Below are 14,120 nucleotides of genomic sequence, written 5' to 3' on the forward strand. Positions count from 1 at the left end.
ACATGGGAAAGAAATCGGTTAAGATGGTTCGGACATGTTGAGAGAATGCCAAATGAACGACTAACGAAACAAGTGTATCAAGGTAAAGTAAATGGCAGCGTATCCAGAGGTATACCGCGGAAAGAATGGTTAGAATGTGTGAATGAGACCCTAGTTAGAAGAGACATAAGAAGTCGCAGAAACACGAGAGCCTGCATGAAAAAATGCATGGACATAAAAGAAGCTAGAGAAGTATGCCAGGACAGGAAAGTATGGCGGCAAATAGTTAATAAAAAGAGTGTCAGTAGAGTGAATGACGCCTGAAACAAAAGACCTTGGCGACTAATGGACCCAAGTGGGGAACCTTACATAACGACTTTGTGAGGTTCTTCGCTTGGGGTAATTGCTAGAGAGATTGATCAGCAACCTGGGTCGGAGCAGTGTTGCGGAACGAACGTGTTATTTACTTAAATAGCACGAGAATTCTGGATCAATCTGAAAAATCTCTATCCCTTCCACACACTACTCCTTTCCCCTACCGAGTGAGTCACGCCTACCCCGAAAGGGAAATGGCTTAATGGTGTAATAATAAATACAGAATATCAAGAATACCAAGAATATTGAAAGAATACGTGTATGGCAATATTCAGTGAATGTATCAGGAAGATTAAAGTGATCGTCCCCTCGGCATATAGAAATAAATTGATTGAAAAATATTACATTTTAAAGAAACAACTATTTATTTGGAATCAGCAGGAATCTGATGAATCATTGAAAATCAGCAGGGACCTACATTTCAATATTTACTTATTGAATCTAATTTGGTATTGCTATAGCATCGGTTCTATACACAAACCGATAAAATTACAAATTTAATGAAGAGATCCAGTTCGACTTTTTTACCTACTGAGTTCTAATTTGTGCGAAACGTATTAGTTCAAGGTATTATTGAACTAATATAGTTACATATTTTCTTCGGTGTGGTGAGTAATTTGGAGTTATTTTTTGTGGTACAGAAAAAACTCAATAGAAAAGATTTGAATCTTTCTTACCATTTTCTATTGACGTTTCTTCTCGTGTATTTGATACCTTTTTGGGGGGTTTTGGATCTGGGTTCTTTATAATTATCTTTAAAATCTTAGCGTTGGTTTGAATTTTTTTTCTTGCAGCCACCAGATTAGGGCAAACTTTTTTCCGCTTAAAGCCATTTCGATGTTATCACTTTATTATTTATTATTTAAAACGAATTAAACTGTTGCTTTCACAAACTCCGCTGATGGAATTTTAGAGAAAACAACAAAGTATCTATCACGAGGGCGCAGGCGTAGAGGCAACGAGGCCACATTTTTTGTGCTTTAAAATTTAAGAGGGTTGAAAGAAAATTTAAAGATTCTACGGAGAATATGGAGCTTTAAATGAGACATAAGTAAAACTCAAGAATATAGAGGGAAGACCTTCAATGTAGGGGCTGAAGCCTATACAGTTACAAAATAGAATGGAAATATCTTTAGGAGTGGCTACGTAGGAGCTAGTAGAATAAACAACCTGTAAAGGAATTTGAAATATTACAAAGCATTTTAAATAATTTTTTAAAATTTCAAAAGAATTTAAGGATCTTGATGTAATTGAAAAATATTGTTATGTATTTAAAGAGATTTTCAGGAGTTTTAAGGGATTTAACTGGAGTTATTTGATTTAAAATTTTTTAATGTTTATAATCGAATTTCAAAAGATTTCGAATTATTTAAAAGAGTTCAAGATATTTTAAATGAATTTAAGGGATTTTAAGTAATTTTGAAGATTTTAAAGTAATTTTAAAATATAATTAATGTTCTTGAATTCTTTAGAGCCTGTTAAATCTTTTGAAATTTTCGGAAATTTGTGGAAATCCTTTAAAATCTATTAAATTTCTGAAAATATACACTGAGAAAACTATATCGCATGAATTACAATATAGACCATAATTCCTGCACTATATATCGTAATTATCGCATTATAATAGCCCAAAATCGTGATATCGTGCATTTCAAGTTTTCACATTACATATCGCATAATTGTACAATCTATAACGTAAGGATTTAAGTTTATTACCACATATAACCAAAAAAAGGGCAAAGGAAATATCACGCGACCTTCGGTCCATGATTTTTCAAGAGCCTTAAATGAGCCTGAAATTATGCAGGACAAAAGAAAATATTTTTTGTTGCAAATTTGTTAAAAAATAATTGTTTAAACAAATTATTGTAAAATTCAAATACCATATTTATGGAGCCCCAAGTGAGCCTGCACATAGGGTAAAGAAAGAAAATTGTTTACTTCATTTTTACTAGAAGTGTTTGAACATTTTTTTAAAATTTTCATTATCATATTCCCAGAGCCATAAATGAGCCCTAAATGAGCCCTAAATTATTGTATAAGGTAAATTTTCCGTGAAATCATTTTCAGCACCTTTTACAGCAATGTTCGGCCAACTTAACGTCAAGCTAGCGCAAACACTATTTAAAAAATAAATAAAAAGAGCCCAAAATTTAGGACCACGGGTCCAAATTAGCCCTAAATTATGAAATAGGTTACATCTCTATACCTTCATAGTATTGTGGCAGCTTAACATACCTCTAATTCAGATGAAACTAAGGTCAGGTCCGCAACGCTGGGTGGACATTCGGTATTTGGGTTAAGGGACTTTGTCATTGTGGGATAATCATTATTAAGAAGAATGAATGTTGAGTAATTTACTTCGTCGACTAATTCGTTAACACCGTTTGATTGAGATATTTGTATGCCTATAATAAATTATGGAAGCTGAAATCCCTCTCCAATGATTATTTTTTTTCAGTTTTAGGATTTAATTAGTGCTTTAAAAGTTAGACTTATTACTTCAGCATTAGGGGGCCCACAAATTGGTAAGAGATTGCATTTTGGGTTGCCATCAATTGTAGTTGCAGTACCTACCATATCTACCATTTGTTAGAGTTATGAATTTGAGGTGTTGGTAGGTGTTTGAATTGTAGGCCCTCTTTGATTATTATGCCAACGTCACAACCCCTGAAAATGAGATGACGGTCTCTTCTCATGATACTAAATCCGTTAAACTTGATTTCGACTTCATCGATTAACCAGGTTTCCTGTAGTAGTATTATATCTAACTGCGCTATAATAAATTGCATTTCTCTGCATATGTCCCATAAGCTTCTACAATTCCATTTTACAACAACTAATTTCCCGGGTTTTGTGTTGTTTGTTTGAAAGTTTGCAACATTTCCAGCTGTTACTAAATTTCAAAAAGTTTATATGGAGAGAGGAGGGCAAAAGAATTATTAATCATAAATTTACCTATTCTCAGTTAGTGTACTCTGCGATATCGCTAATTGATCGCTTGTTTAGTCTTAGGGTTAAATTGTTGATTTGCGATTGCAAAGGTTTCAGGAGATTCTGAATAAGTGTCGACAAAGAGTGCATGATATCCGAGATTAGTTTTGTGGATTGTTCTTCATGGAATTTATTCTATAACTTGGGACGGAATTTCTTGCCGTTTTTTAGATCCCTGTGCAAAAAATATAGGCATCTCGATTTTCGTCCAGATTTTCGTGAAAATCTCAGCAGAAAAAGATTCTAAAAATATGAAACAACATGCATGTTTTAGGTCACTAAAGACAAATTATGAAAATTATGAAAAAAATATCATTTCGTTGATCCTTTCTGTACACGATTGTGAAAGGACCCAGCACTAAATGTATGGGAAAATGGCTTTCGGTGGATTTAGTTGAAACTTTGTAATTTTTAAGGTTATAAGTGCCGGATAAAATATCCGTAAAAAAATCCAAAAAAATGGACAGTTTTAGCGCTATGCGGCGCTAAGCGCTCAAGATCAGTAAATAAAACGAATTACAACAGTTTTTGTTACAAAAGCGATGTGAACATAGAAATCACGGTTCAGATCGTGGAAAGTCGTATTTTCGCCTACACCGTTGACTCATATAGTGTGCTTCTCAAAAAGATCAAACGCTAAGCGCCCAAGATTTTAACTTGACTAATTCATCACTTTTTTAAACGCAGAAATAGTACCCAAAGTAATATTAGTAACTAGTGCGTACATTCCGATAATTGCATTGTACTGTTCTCAAGAGTGCCGAACGCTAAGCGCTCATGATCAGTGAATAGAACGAATTACAATAGATTTAGTTACAAAAGCGATGTCAATTTAGAAATCGCGGCTTCAGATCGTGGTCTGTCATATTTTCGCCTACACCGTTGACTCATATAGCGCGCTTCTCAAAACGATCAAATGCTAAGCGCCCAAGATTTTATTTTGACTAATTAATCACTTCTTTGAAGGCCTTTCAAAAAGCGATTTCTTAGTCAAGTTCAAATCTTCTGCGCTTAGCGTTTGCTCGTTCTGAGAAGCGCGCTATATGATTCAACGGTGTTGTCTCATATTATCACTGGTTTGGCTAAACATGTTACTGACCACTTCTTGATGCGTATTTCGGATAGAGACATCGCTTTTGTCGCTAAAGCTACTAGGATTGGTTCTATTCGCTGATCATGGGCGCTTAGCGTTCGGCCCTCTGGCGAAGGGTACACTGTTCAAACACTATTCATGACACACATTTAGTCTGACTAGTGTCAAATGACATCTCAGAGGTGAGATTATGATTTCAGAGCTCTTCAAAAGTAATTTTGAATCGAAATTCATAAGTGCAACAGCTAGAGAAAGTGATTATACTCAAAATAAGCGGGCGCAGAAGCTTGCAAGAATAATCTTCCTTACAGCCTCAAAGGACGCATGTGCAACAGTAAGAAAAAGGATTTTTGCAACACATATAATGTGTTGTGCGCACTAGTTACTAATGTTACTTTGGATACCATTTCTGTCTTTAAAAAAGTAATTAATTAGTCAAGTTCAAATCTTGGGCGCTTAGCGTTCGTTTCAGGAAGCGCGCAATATAACTCATTGGTTTGGCTAGACATATTACTGACTACTTTCTGATGCGTGATTCTTATAGTGACATCGCTTTTGTCGCTAAAGTTACTAGGATTGGCTTTATTCGCTGATCTAGCGTTCAACCTTCTTGCGAAGGGTAGAATGTTATTATCGGTATGTGCGCACTAGTTACTAATGTTACTTTGGTTAACATTTCTGTCTTTAAAGAAGTGATCAATTAGTCAAGTTAAATTCTTGGGCGCTTAGCGTTTGATCGTTTTGAGAAGCGCGCTATATGAGTCAACGGTGCAGGCGAAAATATGACAGACCACGATTTGAACCGTAATTTCTATGTTGACACGCTTTTGTAACAAAATCTGTTGTAATTCGTTTTATTCACTGATCTTGAGCGTTTAGCGCCGCATAGCGCTAAAACTGTCCATTTAAAAAAAAATTTTTACGGATATTTCATCCGGCACTTATAACATTAAAAATTACAAAGTTTCAGCTAAATCCACCGAAAGCCATTTTCCCATACATTTAGTGCGGGGTCCTTTAGAGCCAAAAACAATTATTTGTCAATAAGTAATTTAAAAAAACGTGGGGAGCTGTCATCTCCTACATTCTAAGCAGGGTATTTTGATGGTACTACTAATACACGTGCAATACGTCGAAGAACTAAGAAGAGCTAAAAAGAAAATACATTTTTTAAGCATTCAAGTGCAACTTTTTGCTCATTGAAAATACATAAAACAATGTCAGAAGCCAAAAAGGTGCAATTTATTTAAAAAATCATCTCTATATGTTCCTTAGTTTCGGAGATGACACTTCCCTACGATTTTGTTAATAACTTATTAATCATTCTTTTTTTGTCGCTTTAAATTTCAACATTGTGCACAAAAAGGATCAAAGAAATTATTTATTTTCTTCAGAATTTTTATAATACATTTTCACTGCGTTAGAACCATTCAAAGTTGATAGTTCGGAAATGATGACATGACTATGGTACTTTTTGACCTTTCACTCGCCAGGAAATAATGACTAATCATCTAAACATTTCGAAATTTGGACAGCTGTTGTGATCTGTGCTTTCAGAACCATTTTCAGGTTGGCCTAAGTTCAGGCTGAGGTTATCGATTGCCTTACGCTTTTTAAATTGAGGGCGTGACGGTTCAGTGTATGCGTCGAACTCCTTACTTAAGTTTTTATTCATTTTCTGATCTTACTGATCAAAAGGGAAGTCGAACTTGATATAACTTATAGAAAAATATTTCACTTACGTGTGGCTTCGACGTACATACATAAGAGACAGAGAAACAATTGTGGAAGGGAAGGGGGGTTTTATATTTGAGGTTAGAAATTCGGAGGTTATGAGACTGCGATCTTTTCAGTCTAATTTAGTCACATCAATTCGAATACAGCAATTCAAATCAAATCTTGAAATATTGACTCGATTCAATTTGCAAATAGCGGTTCAGAGTTCCGAACCATTCAGAACTGCGATGCTGTCTAGATGCAAGCTATAAGTCACATGGCCACTTTTATTATATCGGTAATTTCGATCAATGGGCTTTCCAAGCATTTGAAACTCTATAAATTAGTCCGTATTTTTCGCTTTAATGCTAAACCGGAATTAGCTGCGATGTGAATCTGGATTCGGAAAAAGTCCATATATCAAGCCATTTCGACCGCGGATAGCACTTGAAAGGGTGACCTTCTGCAAAGTAAAACCGGGTTGTGTATTCGCTGCGTTTTAACTAATGTCGAGTGGGAGTTTTGCACCGAGGATGATTTTATATTTGGATCAAGATAAACTATCGACTTTTCGGGCAGATTTGCCGGAATATAAAATGTTAATCCGGTAAAATATGCAGGAGGAGAATAAACAAAGTTTCACAAATTTTGCACTATCCAATTTAGATTTTTTAAAATATCTTTGTAATAAAATAAATGAAATGTAGATTTATCACCAAAAAGTTTACGAAGAAAAAATGGTAAGCATTATATATTAAGAATTTATAATTCGTTTAGAAAAATTACTAAGCAGAATTCAGGGTGATGAAATAAATTTCAGGATTTAATCTTCTACATACTTCATTCTATTTTCGCGGTAAATCACCAATTTTTGGCATCTTTAGCCCTATTATTGGCTTGCTAAAAACCGAAATGAGTTTATTTTATTTTAAATACATACTTAATTGCACCAATTTAAGATTTGGTGCTCTTAACCTAGTTATGTTCGATTTCAAATTCTGTCAACGAATTTAATAATTAGCTGCTCTATTCCAATATTCCATTACTAGGCTGGACGCGTGACGCAGCACGTCATTCCTGTGTTCATTTCTTGCGAGTTGCAGATCATCATGTGCTCATCGAACGTCAACTTATGCCGCTATTATGTCACGTGTTACCCGCGACCGGACATTGAATAACGGTCTTTTAAAGAATTCCGTATATACCTACACGGATCCATCCAAATTCAGAGGCCGATTCAAATATCAGGGCTTATGGCTTTCGGTTATATGATCTGTTTGAACGGTGTCAGGAGGGAAATGGAAATCAATGCACTTCTATAATTATATACAAAATAATAAATCTATCCGCAAAGTTGGCTTACATTAGACCCTCGTTGTAGTTCGAAGTAACTGTGATAAATCTTTTTTGGTTATTACTCTTCTGGCAATACTGAGTTTTGTTTCGATAAATATAGCGCTTGAAATATTGTAACTGAAGTCTTTAAAATCGAGTTTAAAATCAAAACACTATTCACTACAAAAAATTGCTTTTTCGAAGTTTTAGAGAAAATACAATCGCAGTTACAATACATTTCACAAGCCTTTCTTGAATTTGTAATTTTTGCCGTCAAATTCGAAATCAGCAATCCAAACAATTTCCTTACACCAAGGTTCAGACAAGAAATAAAAATTGTGAAATTTTGGCCTCTATATTGTATCCGTATTCGTACATTTACTCAGATACTTGTGGACCCGGGTACCCGGGGATCCGAGATCACGGGATATTACGCGGGTACCTGGGTAACCGGGTACTGGACACATTTTTCTAGATTTCAAAGTTTTTCAATCGACATCAAGTTGCTGGTGCAAGGAAAACCACAAATAAACGCGCCATAGTTTTATAAACCTTTTTTGAGAAACAAACGAAATAAGCAGAATGTCAGAGCTCCCGGAGCAAGGGGTGGCTTAGTGATGACGTTGAGTTTTGGTATACAAGTATTTCCCCGTAAATATGAAACTTTTTGACAAAATAATCCTATAACGAATTTGGCCGTTGACGCGACATTTTGACGAATTGTATGAAGGGCTATCTGACATTTGTGATCATGCTACCTTTTGTTTCACTGTTTTCCTGATACCCGAAACTTATCCGGGTACCCGAGTATTGCCCTACTACCCGGGAATCTGGGCACCCGTTATTTAGGTTATTACCTGGGTATCCACGTAATACTTCTGCCATCGGTCATTCGCCCAAGTACACAGGTTACCGGGTATTGTCAGAGCCAGAGCCCTAACCCTAATACAAAGTTTCAGATTAATATGTACAAATTTGGTATTTTGTCTGCCATAATTACTCCGCCATGCTGAATTTGTAATTTTTAACATCTTTGAAATTAACTGTTACGTCGGAGCGGCCCTTGAGCGGCCCTTGAACCCTGATCGGCCCTTGAACGGCCAACAAAATCCGGTTTGATCTAGATTTTAATAGCGGCAGCTATACGGCCGTCTGCCCCCGAGACCGCCCTTATTACGCGAGATGAGTGCATACGCATAGTTTATAAGGTACAAACTTCATAAAACCATTTTGTTAAATGAATGCAGGTGATTTTAGGGTGAATTCAGGTGATTGCAGAATCAATGCTCTAGATTTTACGTGATTGCATTTGATTTCAAGTGGTTGTAGGGTGAATTCAGGTGGCTGCAGTCACTGAAGGCGATTTTAAGTGATTGAATTTGATTTAAGTGATTGCAAGTGATATTAAGTAATTTCAAGTGATTGAAATTGATTTCACGGTGATTTAATGTAATTGTGAGGTGATTGCAAAGTGATTCAATAGAGATTACAATAACGTTTGTACACTGGTTACAAGAGTTATGTAGCCTTCGGTTGAGTGACAGTCACTTCTCACAATCTGTCTGTCAAGTGTCAACTTGTAAGACCTTTAGTGAGGTTATTTTGCTCGACGGAATTCCCGCACTACAAAAAAAAAAAGATTTTTTTGATCGTAAAGTGCTTGCGCAACAGCTAGAAAAGCGATTTTGGGTAAAGGCCGAAAGTGCAACAGCTACAAAGAGTCTAGTTTGTAATACACGTATGGAATGTTTGTTTTTCGAGGCATGTATAGCGTGCGCGAAGTGACTAATTCTGTATCCGTCGTGAAAAGCAGTTATAATATAGTCTATTTTTTAACAACTACGAGTGTGAAGTTCTTCACGCAAGACGGAGGCGAAGCCGTAATCAAGTGTTGAAAACTTTAAACTAGTGTAATAGCTTATTATGATATTTATGCAAAAATTCAGGAAAATGGCAATTTTGCGGGTCTGTAAAGTGTGCACAAAGTACCAAATTCCTCTGTACATTGAGATCATCATGCGGAAATATTTCGGCCCTTGAAAAGAGTCCGGGAACACTATATTCTCGCACGTTAATTTCACAGTCGAGGAATTTGATACTTAAAGTTTATTTTACAGGCAGGAAATATAACAATTTTCATATATGTGTTGCAAAAATCCTTTTTCTTACTGTTGCACATGCGTCCTTTGAGGCTGTAAGGAAGATTATTCTTGCAAGCTTCTGCGCCCGCTTATTTTGAGAATAATCACTTTCTCTAGCTGTTGCACTTACGAATTTCGATGCAAAATTACTTTTGAAGAGCTCTGAAATCATAATCTCACCTCTGAGATGTCATTTGACACTAGTCAGACTAAGTGTGTGTCATGAATAGTGTTTGAACCAATCCGCAGTGATAAACTAACATATATTACTGTTTACCGACAAATGGCCATAAATTATTGAAAAGGACCTGGCACTAACAGTTTAGGAAATTGGCTTTAAGTGTATTCGGCTTCAACTTGGTTTTGAATGATACAAGGGCCGTATAAAATGTACCTAAAAAAATTTTTTAAAATGCATATGTTTAGTGTTTGACGGCGCTAAGTGCACAAGAGAAGCAAATAGAATGAATCCCTGTATCTGTGAATAAAAAACGATGTCAACGTAAGAGGTTGTCTGTATATTACCCAACGCAATTTTTTTGCGATTTTGGACCCCCTCCCTGAACTCTATATAATGCTTTTATTCTGACTTTTTTGGTATTTTTTACTGTTGTAGTAACGCTAGTCACGTGTTTTTTCTTATGTGTAAAGCTGCATGTTTGAGGAATGAAAACAACCACTTGTATTTAATCACAGCACGACAGGCAACTCTGAGCGTGAGCTTCCATTAATCGGGAGCTGCTTTACGATTATTTTATATGGGTTTTGTTTTTAAATTTCTTTGTATAAAAGTAACAAATTTATTATCATTTTTTTTATCAGGCGTAATAATAATCTATACACAAGAACACCTGTATAAGAACAATTTCAGGGGTTGCTTGGCATTGGCCTTGAGACTAAATCAGTCTGTAGAAACGTAAACAGTCTATTGTAAAATGGTGGCGACCCATTGTTGACACTGCCACACGGCTGTGAAACTGTGTGGGCCAGCAGTTCTTGGTAGGATTAAAACAGCCAATCATATTTAGGCGTCCTTGTGTATTAAACGATTCGTTAACTGAATCAACGACGCGGGCGCAAAGTTATTTTTATCTGATAGAAAAATACGAAAGCAGCTAACAGCGTGTTTATATCTATCTAAAAATAAAAAATCGGAAGTATTCGGATCATGTTTAACCCTTTAACGGCCAAACCTGGACTCCGTTAAATAAAAATTCTGGAAACATTTTATAATTTTCTCGGTTTTTATTGAGTGTGTGATAACTTAGAACCACCTTACGAGATGGGAAATATTACACTTTGATCTAATTCACGCATTGATTTTGCGAAATTCTAAGCTGGTTACCTGAAAATTAGGAAAATCAAAAATTGTTGCTGCAACATTGGCCGTTAAAGGATTAAATTCACATATGAATGGGCGGTAACCATAAGAGGCTGGCCCTTATTCGGTAATTTTTCCAGGAAGACGATCAAGCTGTTCACTGAGTACGCCTTGGGGTACCCTTTCAAGGAACTTTGTTTTTTTATTAAAAATAGGAAAACGCAATTTTTCACTGTCTGAATAAGTGCGGCAGATAGGATAGATTGGACAATACGAAAAGCCAAAAATTGAATTTTGAAAATTTCTTGGGGGTTGATTCTTGAGGTTCCCGACCATTCTAAATTTTAAGGCCTTAGAGCAACGGGTTGCCTAATGAAAGAGACCCACATTTTCAGCTTTTGGATATCTAGGCCGCAGTTCATGTGTGAATAACTCAGCTTGGTGTTCTTCGAGTTTAAGAAAAATAGGTGTTTTAGAAAGCCCTTTTCGTGCACTTGTAATAATAATGTTTTTTTCAATACAAATTTAAACTTGATTTATTGAAATTAAGGACTAAAATAGATTTTTGACAAAATTCCTGTATCATCGATTTTTCAAATAGTCTTAAAAAAGTAGAATTCTTCCCCTTAAAAAACCTTGCTTTAAGGAAAATGGGGTAAAATTTCGTTTTAAAGAAATAGACCCGTGTGGAAATAATTCCTGGCAGATTGAAATTATTCTAACGCCAGTACTGGATTATTCGTGGTTGTCCGTTCACGCCAAATTAGATTGGCGCTCTTTTGACGCTATCCATACCTACCAGATAGAAACATCCATCATGCAGTTTTATGTAGAACCACTAATGTCGCTAGTCAGAATTTGACATCACATTAATATAAAAATTCTGTCTCTAATCTACCTGGGTTCTAGAAAGTACTTCTATTTAGACTTTGAAAAAGAAGGTCTCATTTAAAAACTAACAAATAAAAGATAACAAATTATATTTATTGCAGTGCTCAATTCAAAGGAAATAGAAAAAATCGATTGATCTGACGCACTATACCTTGCTTATTGGTAAACTATTGAATGAAAGACAAATCTAATATAAAAAATCATTGCTGAATAAAGACATTTTATCGTTAGGTTTTCTAGGATAGTAATTTTCGTTTTTGTGTGACATGTATCCAGTACTCATGTACATTAAAATGACAAATTACCTAACCTCAAATATTATGCAATGCTACCAACAGCATTCAACTTTCATCAGGCAATGCAACTTCAAAACTGCTACCAAGAAAGTTGGAAACAATAACCGGAACCGGATTGCAAGAATCAGATGTTCGTCATGCCGCCATTCAGTGTAAATACGTTTCGTTTCGCGACGACGAGGATTAAAGATTTCCAGCTTCTTTTTCGACGTACGGGCGTTGGAATCAAGACCCAACCTCCAAACTGAATTTTCTCATTTTACTCCATAAATACTAGAGTTACATCTTTTCTAGACGATCAGGGCTTAGTCCTCTTTTCAATTAAATCTTTATTCGGAATAGAGCATTGGCTAATTTCAATAGTTTTCGTATACGGTGTTTTTTCTGATCCCAAAATTTGAAGAAAAAAACGTCTCACATGAAAGCTATTGAAATTAAACAATTTTTCACTCCGAATAAAAATTTGAATCAATGCAGGAATAGGCCCTGATGATTTAAAAAATATGTAATTGTAGTATTTACGGAGTAAAATGAAAATTTAATTTTGAGGTTGGCTCTTGGTTCCAAAACATTTACAATCAAAATTTTCTTTTTTATCAATAATATTTAGAAACATTCTGGCAAAAAAGCACATACGAGCTATATTCCTTTTTTCTTACAGAAATCTGGAATTTGTTAATATTTTCAATGTAGCTCATAGTGTTTTTATGTCAGGAATGATTTAATTATAAAAATTAGTATCAAACATGCAATTTAGGTCGCATCTAGATCTACTAGATTTGACTAGATTCACTGGAACGCGTCAGTACCGCTGGTGTAGATAGCGGCTAGTCGATTGGACCGTTACATTTGTGCACTGCCCCAGCATAATTTCTCGATACATAAATATATATAATTAAAAATTTGTCATAAGGACAACCGCAGGATTTCGCCGGGAGCGGGTGCTAATCTGAAAAATTGCACCCGCTTTCAGCGAAATCGCGGTAAAATTTCAGCCACAACCACGTCTCACAACCGTGAGATAGGTGGTTACAGTCTGTAAAGGAATCAATACGACGATTCAGCAAAAGCCTCGTGCACCCCAAGAACACGGAGCGACCCAAGGACAACCGCCTTCTGCATTTTCCCGCAAATGTTCTAGCATATTGTTGACACGCAGGGATGCTTTTTAGGCTATTAGCAAGTGAAAGCTTGGCACCTCCAAGAGCGCCAATGATAAGGACGTTCAGTTCAACAGAATATTCCGGGTTCAATCGTTGCAACTACCTTATAAGGTCCTTGGCTATGATGTTTTTGTCAGCTGGTGCCGAAAATTCGATAACGAACATGGTTCGCTTCTCGAAGTCAAGAAGAACCATGTCAGGCCTCGAGTGAGCAACAGAAACAATTGTCGAGAATATAAAGTTCCAGTATATGCGGTACTTCCCATTCTCGACAATTGAATCAATTTCCCTAGGAGCATTTAGAGGAGCGATATTAAGGTGAATGCCGTAGAAGTGACAGAGATGGTAATAAAGCACTCTTAGTGCCGCATTGTGCCTTTGAATGTAGGTTGTTCCCGCGTGTGTTGGACAACTAGATAGTATGTGAGCTAAATGCTCGGGGAGTGCATGGCACGCCCTACAGCTATCATCGGAAATGTCTTGGCTCAAAATGTGGCGACGGTATGTTAAGGTGGAAATGAAACCGTCTTGGCATGCAAAAATGAAACCCTCTGCACCAGACTTCAATCCGGGCGATTTAAGGAAAGCAAACGTTAGCTCACAAGACATTGACTGATCCTTCACATTTCTGTGGAAAATACCGTGCATCCTCTTATCGAGGAGCTGTTCACGAAAGTTTTTCTCTTGTGCTTTCTTAATCCGGGCCTTCAGGATTGAGTACTCGAGATAGATTAGATTTGATGCATTTTGCTCACCCCTAATACTGAAGTCAAGTCCGACTGTTTCAGCAGCCTCCTCCGCTGCTTTGTATAGAAA

The sequence above is a fragment of the Belonocnema kinseyi genome, chromosome 6 (assembly GCF_010883055.1).
Source record: "Belonocnema kinseyi isolate 2016_QV_RU_SX_M_011 chromosome 6, B_treatae_v1, whole genome shotgun sequence".
Lineage (NCBI taxonomy): Eukaryota > Metazoa > Arthropoda > Insecta > Hymenoptera > Cynipidae > Belonocnema > Belonocnema kinseyi.